The sequence below is a fragment of the Malus domestica genome, chromosome 11, assembly GCF_042453785.1.
Source record: "Malus domestica chromosome 11, GDT2T_hap1".
NCBI lineage: Eukaryota > Viridiplantae > Streptophyta > Magnoliopsida > Rosales > Rosaceae > Malus > Malus domestica.
Window position 1 is genome coordinate 35,070,034 of NC_091671.1, and position 12,055 is coordinate 35,082,088.

The 12,055-nt window shown below is 38.4% G+C and overlaps 1 long non-coding RNA gene across 1 annotated transcript; it reads left to right on the plus strand.

Annotated features, from left to right (window-relative positions):
* The first annotated feature begins 470 nt into the window (after positions 1–470).
* Positions 471–2,490, plus strand: LOC139189099 (uncharacterized). The gene is made up of 3 exons (XR_011572609.1): positions 471–598; positions 1,361–1,419; positions 2,301–2,490. It is a non-coding gene; the product is annotated as an uncharacterized lncRNA (long non-coding RNA).
* Positions 2,491–12,055: the final 9,565 nt, after the last annotated feature.

The following is a 12,055-nucleotide window of genomic DNA, read 5'->3' on the forward strand; positions in this document are numbered from 1 at the left end:
CCAAAATATTACATTCGTGGCTGTGAATGGACGAAATTGCCCTTAAGAAATACTAAGTATGTGAAGCTCAAGTTGATAATTATCTAGGTTCCTAAGTTTTGAAAATAAAATGGAATTTAATAAGGATGGAACTTAGATTTTTAGGTTAAAATTTTGTGGTTTAGAGTTGGGGATTGGAAAAGGACCACGTGGGATCCCCATTCCTTATTTCCCTCCCCATTTCCCGTATACTGTCCTTCATACTCTCTTTCTCTTCCTCAGACCTCACTCTCTCTCTCACCCTCTCGAACACACGGGCAACCATCAAAACCACCTAAAACTATTACCAACGCCGGATTTAAAACCACCATTGCACTCCTGAGGACTCCACGATCACGTAGGTACCAGTTTAAGGTAAGTTTCACTTCGAAAACCCTAGTTTCTAAAGTTGCCGTGAATGTGTACTGTTCATGAGCTTTGAATTGGTTGATTTTTAGGACAATCCAAGCTCATGGTGAGCTTAGTGAGGTCCCAAGGAAGCTCGGAGTGCTTCGTTGGAAGGATTTGGACGTCGGGATCACGAGGGTTAAGTTTGGCCGGTTTTGCTTGGATTTTTCCGGTGAGATTTAGTTGTTTTTGAAGCTTAAAAGTAGTATATTGTAATTCTACATGTTGAGGGCTTTAAATTGATATATTATACGAAGAACATGGTTGAGAAACGAAGGAGAACGAAGCATTTGAAAATTCCCCAGTTTTCCGGCCACCGGAAAAACCAGTCCGGCGAACCCGCGAGGAAGAAGGTGCGCGTGGGCGCGCGTGGACCCGTGCCTTCCTTGGCGCGTGGGGGCGCGTGCTACAGTAAACAATTATTTTAAAAATATGTCGACGTCCGTGACGTCGAGTAGATCACTGTGGTATATTCATATACACAAATTGAGCACCGTATGAGAAAGTTATTAAGGATTGTTGGTTAGGTGTTCGAATAACGTTTTATAGTTTTCGCATTAGGTGAAAATGTGAATTGATGATCCGACCGTTGGATCGTTACCAAACTTTAATACGTTGCAATACGTAATGTTTGAGGATTATTGGAACTTACGGATTGGGAATCCGAGTTACGGATCTTCCGGAATTGGAGTTGTAAGTTCATAAAATAAAATGTTAACCGTCACTTAGTTTTGGAAATTGACGGAGATCCGACCGTTGGATGGTAATGAAATTTTAGGATGTTATCCTAGAGATATATTGTGGACCTTTGGAAGTTATGGATTTAAAATCTGAGTGGTGGATCTTCCGGATTGAACTACGTAGTGACGTATTTTATATAAGTTATATATTCTATCGATATGAATTCTGAGGTTGGAATTGATTATTGTTTTAGGCGCCGATCGTCATGACGCCTTGGCGTATTGTGCTAGGGAGTTGTAGGGCGAACTCCAGGTGAGTGGGCAGTTTTGTTTTCCGTATATATATATACTTGACGTTTTCCCAGAAATTGAAATTGAATGAAAGTATGCTTTAAATGCAATGTATAAAATTATATGAAAAGTATATTGAAATGTGAATTGAGATGCCATGCATAAAAGTATATGAAAAGTATATAGAAATGTGAATCGAATTGCCATGCATGAAATGATATGAAAAGTATGAAATTGAGATATGATGCATATGAATGAATGGTGCGGCGGACGCACAGGTGAGTATCAGGTGAGTATTTAAATACTGATATGATGATGTTAATGTATATTGAGCTCAAATCCTGCACCATGGTTTAGTGCTTATAGTATTCACCGCATCGCACGCTCGCCTTGGATCCAAGTAGATGCTGGTCGCACAGTCCACGCGGAGTGGGTGCGACGGGCCAGTCGAAGAGTGTTAGTGAGATTTCGACTGGTGGGTGACCTTAGATTATGTGCACAGATGATTGATGAGAAAGCACTAGAGCGTAACTTGTGTGCAGAAGGCCGGACAGGTCACAGAGGTGACTCCGGCAGAGTGAGAGTGATAGATTTTGAGCTCTAGGTTCAACCGTACATGGCTATTAGAGGGCCTCCGGTTGATTACTTTCTTGCACCTGATATGATTATTGTTGATGCATCCATACTTAACTGTTGAATTAGACATGGCATGGCATGATTGATAAAGAAAAATGTTGAGATAGTAAAAATGAAGTTTGAGAATATATATGTATATTTATATTTTACATTTCTGGGAAAGTATACAGGTTTTACGGAGAGGGGTTACAACGTTTTGAGAAATGTTTGGATTTGGAAAAGAATTGTTTTACTGACCCACTCAATTTTGGTTTTGCGCCCCTCCAGGTTCAGGAATCACAAAGGTGTGGTGACTACGAGGAATTCGACGGTGTTCTGACAGATTGGACAAAATTAGGACTCACCTTCGGGTGTATCAACTTATAAATTGTATCTTAAAGCTTCCGTACTGTGCAAATGGTCACGTCACTCTCACGTGACGGCCAGCATGCCCTCCTTCGGGACGGGGTGTGTCATAATTCTCACTTTACTACCCTCAAGTATTGTGAAATTCCGACTTTCATACCTAAATTGTTTTTCGTCTCACTTTCATACCTAAAGTCTACATATTTTGTCATACTTTCATACTTGCGTTACCTTTTCTGTCAGCACATCCGTTAATGCGTGACGTGATACTCTCGTAGACAATGACATGGCACAACGAGCCCTGTAATATATGAGGCAAATAAAACGTAAAAGAAAATTTGGACAAAAATCAACAAATAAAAAATAAAAGACAAATTATATTTGTATTCATTTTAATATTTTATTTAAAAAATTAAAAAGAAACCACTGCTCTTCTGCACCGCATCATCGCCATTGATGCCAAGTCCAACATGCTTCAGCTCCTCAACACAACTCCCCCAATTGCAATTTTCAAACAATTTTCTCAGCCTCTCGAGTAAAAGTAGAAATATAGAGAATAATCTTAAGGATGACTTTGAAGTACGATTTGGATTGTTCTCAAAAAGTGTTGTTAGCCCCCTACTCAAATGAGTTTGCTAAAAAGTTCTTGGTAAATCTCTTCCATGATACAACATAGTATGTTCGATTAACAAAACTGAATTATATTCCTTTAGAAATAACTAGAAAGAAATTGCATAAATGTGATGGAGAGAGAAGAGAGTAAGGAAAGTAAAAATAAGTTTCTGAAATTGTGTTTGAAATAGTATACCACAATAAGTATTTATAGACATTAAAGCATCCGTTCATCGAGTCCCTTCATTTTAGTTGAAGACATACAACTCTTTTTAATAGTGCTGACCCAAAAAACATGTCATCTATTTAGAGTTTCCAGAAAATAAATATTGACTGATTGCATCTTTTAATTCTACTGAGTAAGTATCATGTCTTTTAATAAAAAATTGTTCAACCAAAAGGTACAAGGTTGAATTAAATCCAACCTTTCTATACATATGTTGCCTCACACATCGCAGCGGCACAAGGTCGTGTGTATGTGTATATATTTATTGAAATCTCTAGCACTCTCTGCAAATTTTCTTCCCCAATAAAACTTCACTCTAATCATTACTAAGTTCATCTTCCTATTTTCCCACCTGGGTTGTATTTCGATTTTCCTTTCGTTTTCTACCTGGCTGTCGAAGGAGCGCACCTGGGTTGTATTTATGACATGACAAACAGTGTTGTTCTCAAAGTTGCATTCGCAGTCAGTATTTTTCTGGGATCCCTTGGTTGCTTCTCTGTTACCCCTACCATATTGTTTCGGAAAAATTAGTATGAGATCTTTAATTTCTAATGTTCATTAACTGAGACCTTATCAGTTTTTAGATTTTGATCAAAGTTTCTAATATTAGTATTAATGAGTTACATGTCAGTTACATAATTGTTTTTAAAATAAAAATTAGTAATTGATTTAGGGTTTTAATACTCACATCCTTACTAAATTCCTAATTAATTTTCAATTAAAAACATCTCCAAAATATAAAAAATAAAATTAGAATAAGTTTGTACCCATTAATTTTTTTTTTTATAAAAAATTTCAATTTTTTAATCTTATATGTACCCATTCATATACCAATTTGTTATTTTTAGAATGTACCTTTTTTAATATAAAATGTACCTATTTTTTATATAAAATTCATTCAATCTTTTTCTTATCAATTTTTTAAAACTTATATGGGTTCATTACGTTCTATTTCGTTGATTTGAAAATGTATTCATGTCAAGTTAATAGAAGAAATTTAATATATATATATATATATATATATTTTTTTTAAATGTACCCATGTTTTTGTGCAATAATTTTTTGGTTAGTATTGATGAACATACCCATGTATATATAGAAAAAATATATTGGAGAGTATAATTTATCTTTAGTATTTTTTTATCCCATAAATTATTGGTTTTATTTAAAATCTCATTAATATAAATAACTACAAATTTCTTTTTTAATTTAAAAATATAATAACTACATAGAAATACATTATTACATTAATATCAAGAACTTCAATAAAAAATTGAAAATCACAAAGGTTTCAGTCAAAGAACATTAATTGTTAGGGATCGCATCCATAGTCTCCCTTTGATCTTTACCCTATTTTTGGTTGACAAAAGAGGATTATATTAATAGGTAGTTGGACACCATTCACAAAACTAGCGTAAGAAACGCGAAGATTTTTCGATCTAGGATCATAACGAATCCAAGCGATATTGATCCGTCTGATTGTAATGGATCCGTTCTAGGGATGGGCAAATACCCATTGGTTATAGGTAACCGCGGTTACCCGCCCATTTAAATTAAACGGTTACTGTTATGGGTAACCGTTTAAATAAATAAATGGTTATGGGTATAACCGTTTACCCGCGAAATTTAAATGGGCGGTTATGGGTATTAACCATGGTTATAAACGGTTAACCATTTACCCATTTATTTTATATATGTAAAACTAACACAAACCATGTTCTCGATCCAATAATACTTAGCACCCAATAAATTAGCAAGGAATTCATCGGTCCTTCTCTCAATAACACTACTACAGGAATGATGATTCTCATCATCAAAGAATTGGCCAAATTAATTTAAATTCCTTGCGGGTTACCGTGAAATTGACAGAAATACTTTGACAGAAATGTCTTCTAAACAATTTTTGTAACCCAATAATACTTAGCAAATATTATATTTACCTTCATTGGTAACAATTAAAAATATCATCCGTAAACTATTATTTCAATTATTGGAATGATATAAGGACTTAAAAATTAAAATATAGAAATGTATGATGAATGTATCTATAACAGTGTTTAATTGTCAAAAAAAAAAAATTATGACATTTTTTTTTTAATTTTCAAGTTGTTAAAAAACATGTAGACGGGTGAAAAAAGGGTAATGGTAAAAAAAAAGAAGATAAACGGGTTAAAAAAGATAAATGGGTAAACGGGTATTAAACGGTTACGGTTAAATTGGTATGTGGTTATGGGTATGGTTAACCGTTTATAAACGGTTATGGGTATGTGTATAACCATTTAGGCAATTACCCAATGGGTAAACGGTTATGCGGGTATGAGCATAAACGGTTATGGGTAAATTAACCGCGGTTACCCGCCTGCATAACCATTGCCCATCCCTAATCCGTTCCAAGGCTTTAAAACTTTAGACTTTAGAGAGTTACAACAAAAAGGTGGACCAATTGCCTTCACCATCCAGGCTTTGGCCCTAGGAACAAAGCTTTATCAACCTTGGAAAGATAACTCATTACTATTGTGCATACAGTCAAGCAATGGTAAAATTATTTGCAGGAGTGCCACTTTGTGATCAAAGCTGACTATAACAGCCTTACGTACTTCCTTAATCACAAAGCAAACTATAACGACCCAAAAATTCTTATTTGGAAGCTAAAATCCGGTGTAGGCCAAAATAAATTCATGATCAATTTCCACGATATTAACCATAATTATTTCTTTCCTTAAAAGAAATCCAACACAAATAAATTTGGATTATTTTGTGGCCGCATCTAACCATCTCGTTAGACTGCCTACGTACCCTACGAAGGGGCTAAGCCATTCATAGTTCACATTACGCTTACAACATACTAAAATTTCATTACGATCCAACAGTCGGATCTCAACCAATCACAACAATCGAGTGGCGGTCGACGTTTTATTTTACAAACTTACAAATCCAATTTGGGAAGATCCGTACGTCGGATTCCCGATCTGTAAGTTCCTAAGGTCCTCAAATATTACGTATTATAATGTATCCAAGTTTGGTGGCAATCCAACGGTTGGATCGTTGGTTCCTAAACTGATCAAGCACTGGATCGTAGTGAATTTAGATTCAAATGATCAACCTACATCAAATGATTATCAAATCTAAAATCAAGACATCTAATATGGCTTAAAAATAACATTGACGTCCATCTGGCCATGCGCCCCTGCAGGTGGCAATCAGCCGCCCCGATTCGTCGGACAAATTCAATTATTTCTAAAAATTCTCAAAAATTACAGAAATGAAGATCTCATTGAGTAGAACAAGTTTTATACTTGTGGCAAGTCCAATATGGTCGGGAAATGGTCCAATTTGGCTTGCAACCGCCAGAAAACCTTAGAATAGGTGTTCATTGATTCGCCACCTCCGATGCTCCGCCGACCCTACAACTGGTTGAGCTTTGTTCTAGGCCTCAAGGGGAGTCTAATGGTGGTGGTAATTGGTGGAAAACGTTTCACAAATGGTTGATCACCGTCGAGCTCACTCGAACATGTCGGTGGAATCCCTCGCAAAATCATGGCCAAACACTTCGAGTTTGGTTGAAAATGGATGGGAAAGTGGCACGGAAATGATTTGGTAGTGGTGGGGAGCTTTTGATTGCTTGAAAAATGCCACGAGGCTGTTAGAAATGGATGCCGGCCAAAGCGGGTTGGGATGAAGAAACGGGTATAAGGGAAAGATGTTTTTGTTGGGCATTCCTTCCCCTCTCTTATTTTCCCTCATGTTCCCTCTCCGATTCGTCAACCTTCTTCCTCTCTCTTCTTCTAATTCGGATCACTCTCCCATTTCCTCTCCCGAACTTCCTAATTCTTCTTCTTTTTCCTCTTCTGCCATCAGGCATTTTTCTTTTCTTTTCTTTTTTTTTTCCCACCAAACACATATATTTTAGATTTTCCAGGGCATTACACAAACACACTATTTCAGCAAAAATGGATGGCAAAGCCATTGATTATGAGATTAAATACAAGCATAGATTTGATAATATGGTAGCAGATGCTTTGTCTAAGGTGCTAGGTTCAATTCAACTACCTAAAGCATCACTTAAAACTTCTTGTACTCAAATGGAGTGCACATAAATTAAAAGACACGTTGTAAACATGAAAATTCTATATTGAATTAAACGAGAACACGTGTACAAAGAATATTTGTATTAATGAATTTATAGGGTTACAATCTCTGTTTACAACTTTCCTCTGATTTAGTCTTCAAATTTGATGTGGATGCGTAGGTTGTTGATCTAAGGGTCGCGATGACTTGATCTCGGACAAACGATTGAACGATTGCTTCAAGTTTTAAGCTTGAAACAATGTGTGGATGATCTTTACCTCAGGTTTAGGGCTGCGGCAAAGGTAGTGTTGATGTAGGATTTCGTTGATTCAAGGATATTAATGACTTGATCTTGAACTGAACGTCGTTACCATTTAGTTCCGCCTTCCTCTTCCTAGAAGGCTTCTTGGTTTCTTCAAGTCTTTCCAAGGTCGACCATCTTGGAGGATAGCTAGCTGTGTTGCTTTGTTTCTTAGGTTTTGACAACCTTTTGAACACAAAGCTTTGGGGTGTTAGCGTGTTAAACCGTTTGAAGACAGAAGTTCGGTCTTGACCACCAATGCAATCAAGTGCCGAAATTTTGGATTTTGAACGATTCAGCTTATTGAATACTGAAGTTCGAGAGGTAGTTTAGGCTCATCTTGAATTTGTTCAATGCTCACGCTGATGTGTTGAGCGTTAGTGTTTTTTGCTTTACTTGAAATCTTCACAGGTGTATTTGGTGTGAAGCCAAGTCAAACTTTGTTGTTATCAACTCCGTAACCATGTTCCTTCAATTTCTTTTGAGTCTCGGTGAGGTCACATTTTTTATCGTTGACAATGTTTGCATTCTTTTTTCCAAGATTTGAAAATGAGGGGAAATCGTACCCAGCCTTTGACATGAGTTGGTAGACGTTTGGGTCGAAACACTCTTTGGTCCTCTTGGTTGGAAGAGAGCTTGGTTCCGCTCCCTTTGGTAGGGGTTTTACGAAACCTTGTGGTGGTTTTGAAACTTTAGCGTTGCCTAGCTGTGTCAGAGGTAAAACCGCATTTGTCTTGAGCAGCTTTACATTGTCCTTGTGCAGTTGTGTGTCGGCTTTGCTTATTCCAGTTTCTAATAAGGATTGCCCATCTTTTCTTCTCGATATCAGGATGTATTGGAAGATTGGTGTGTTTGGTCATTTTGAGAGCATCACACTCCTTTTGGTTGTTACAGGCTTAGTAGGCTTATCATCGTCTTTGCTTGAAGATGGCACGGCTTCCCCTTCTTGCTTCTTGGGCATGGCTTGCCATTCCTGCTTTTTAGATGTTGATTTGCCTGTGGATTTGATCTCTTTTGGAAGAGCTTCGGGCACCACTTCTTCATCCATGTAGAACTTGGTGTCTGCGAAGTGTGATTCAGCTTCGGTGAATGGCTTGGTGTCGCCTTGTATCACCTTTACTCATTCTTGGTAGAACTTTAAGCATTGGTGAATGGTGGATGGCACTACTCCATTTTCATAGATCCAAGGTCTTCCTAAGAGTAAGCTGTAGAAAGTTCTTGCATCAATCACATGGAATAGTGTGCTTGATTTGAGTTCGCCAATGGTCATCTCCACTCGGATCATGCCCATCGCTCTTTGTCTTCCTTGGTTAAAACGGTGGATTAGGAGACGGCTTCGGGATAATTCATCCACCTTGATGTCGATTGTAGTCATTGTTGACTTTGGCATAATGTTTATGGCTGATCCATCATTCACAAACATGCGGTTGATTTTGTGCTTCTTTATGTACCTAGAGACAAAGAGAGGACGGTTGTGAGGCTTTGATCCTAAACACAAGTCTTCATCGGTGAAGTTGATTGCGTCATGGGTGGCATAATATATGGCATATTCGTGTGGCCAAAGCTTTAAGCGTTTTTCCTTGCTTTCTTGCACTTTATGGTCGTCAGGATTCGCCAAGACGCTACTAGTGCTTTTCACATCTCCTTGGGCAATCGTAGTGTTTCCTTAATGCTAAAGTTGTTGGTTGGCTTTCATTGGGCGTGAGATTTTTCTCTTCCTCGACAACAATAGTTTTGCCTTTTGAAGGCTCTTCTATCTCTATTTCAACCATGTGATAAACAGTGGTAGTGCATTGTTAAAAGAAGTCCTTGGGGAAATACTCATGCAAAGAGATGGGAATGTGTGGCTCCTACTCCATAGGTTCCCTTGCGTATGTTGGCTTGATAGCTTTTACCCTTATTTTGGGCTTCCTATTGTTGTGGCGGCGGTGCTTTCTCCTTTGCTCCACCTTTGGCTGTGCAGCTTGTGGTATTGGCTTCCTTTTCTTTTTGTAGTTCACCAGTGTCCATCATTCTTCATCTTTGGTAGTAGCATTTGGGTCGTTTACCCCCAGAGATGGTTATGCAGAAGATGTTGTGTAGCTTGAGGATAGACGAGCGGTCATTCGTCACTTGGAAAGGCACGAGATCGAAGAACCTAAACACAATTGTAGTAGTATGTGTTGCGACCGTGGCTTCGAGGTCAAGTCCAATTTTCCCTTATGGTTCTAGCTTCATGATGAGCTATTTGATGACAAAGCATTTACCAATAGGATGACTCACGATACGATAATATTTGCAGTACATAGGATCATTAATCCGATTCATCTCTTCGGGGCGCTTGCACTCAGGTAACTTGATTACCTTTTTTTCTAGCAAGTCATCTAGCATTGCAACCACGTCAAAGTCCGGAAAAGGTTACGTCTTCTGCTCTAGTTCCCTCAAAGTGTTTTTGTATCTGTCTTGGGTGCAAGAAGGCTCACCTCTTTTCATCTCCTTTGTTTTATTTTTGGATGAGATCTTGACAGGCGCGAATGAGGTGTTGATGGGGGTTGTATGGAAGGTAAAAGCTTTATTGGCAGGCTTTTTCCCAGTCTTGTCTACCTTTGAGGTGAACACCTTATCCCTTTTTAAGTCGGTGTTCGGCTCCTTCTTCCCATGATTTGCGATACTCATCTCCATGTCATGGGATCGAGTTGCCAACTCCTCAAATGATCTCAGTTTTATGCCTTTGAGGATGTAATGTAGCCCTCAATGCATGCCTTGAACACACATCTCAATGGCGGAGGTTTAAGAAAGTTGATCTTTGCAATCCAAACTTAATGAACGCCATCTATTGATGTAGTCGATGACATGTTCATCCTTCCATTATTTTGCACTCGTCAGCTCCAGCATGCTTATGGTGCGGTGAGTGCTGTAAAAGCAGTTAAGGAATTCCCTTTCAAGCTGGATTCAGCTGTTGATAGATTTAGGCTCAAGGTCAATGTACCAGTCAAAGGCATTACCTTTTAGCGAGCGCATAAATTGCTTGACAAAGTAGTCTCCTTCCATCCCAGCATTATTGCAAGTTTCGATTAAATGGCAATATATTGTTTGTGATTGCTTTTTCCATCGAACTGGATGAATTTTGGCATCTGATAACCCCTTGGCATCCTCAAGGTATTAATCTTCTTGGAGCATGGCTTTGAGTATAGCACGGAGTCATGTGAGCTTCCTTCGTACTACGCCTTGATCATGCTGATGTTCATTTCTTGCAGTTGTTGGATAGACAGAGATCCCATGAGTGTTGTAGCTTGGTTTACCTCCATCTTTTCCTTAGCTTTCTCTAGCAACGGTTCATCTTCCTCGTTGGTTTCCTTATTTGGTGGATCAACCTTCAGGTAATGGTCAATTTTCTTGTCATGTTGCGCCTCCAAACAGTTGATGAGTACGGCAATTTGCAAGTCCTTTTCCTCCATGGTTCTTGTCAGCCTTGCAATTGCTTCGTTCATTTGAGCTAGCTGTTCCTCGATTAAAGTCGCACAGTAGTCACGACTTACATGGCTACAGGATACGAGCTGCTGCTTGAGTCGGCATCGGAAGTTAAAGACTCGGAGTACCTCATCGGGCTATCTTCCCTTGGCACCCTTAGTGAGGCCAAGGTGATTATAAGCTCGTGCCTCGGGTGCTCTTGCTCATTTGGCAGGTTTGATGTTGGGGTGGAAGGCACGGCAGAAAGAGCTTTTGCCTTACTTTGCGTTGTGATGCCCAAAGTGCCACCATTTGCGGCAAAGATGTTCTTGTTCTTTGCATTGGTTGCAGGAACAACTTGATCATTTCTTAATGCCATTTGCGCTTGTTGCAAATTTGAAGACAGAGATGAGAGGCTGAGAGGTCTCACCGGACGTGCCAAATTTGTAAACACGAAAATTTTGTATCAAATGAAATGGGAACAAGTGTATAAAGTAGATTTGTATTAAACAATTTGTAGGGTTACAATCTCTATTTACAACTTTTCTCTTATTTAGTCTTCAAATTTGATGTAGATGCGTAAGTTGTTGATCCAAGGGTTGCGATGACTTGATCTCGAACGAACGATTGAATGATTACTTCAGGTTTTGAGCTAAACAATGCATGGATGATCTTTACCTCAGGTTTAGGGTTGTGGCAAAGGTAATGTTGATGTAGGATTTCGTTGATTCAAGGGGCTTGATCTTGAATTGAACGTTGTTATAAGTTTTGAGCTTGCAACAAAGTTTTGAAGGAATCGGCACAAATGCTTGTTGATTCTTCAAGGGTGTGCTTCGGCTTTGGTTGAAAGAAAGCTTCAGCTTTTGTTGTGCGTTCTTCGAAGAGGGCTTTGGCAGCATATTAGTCTTTAAAGATTTGGCAAAGGTTCTTTTTTTGTGAGAATTTCAGCCCTTCAATGTAGAAATTGTCAACCTTTCAAAGTAGAAATTGTTGACTCTTTTGTTGTCTTGGGACCTTGTATTTATAGACTTCTCAAAGCTT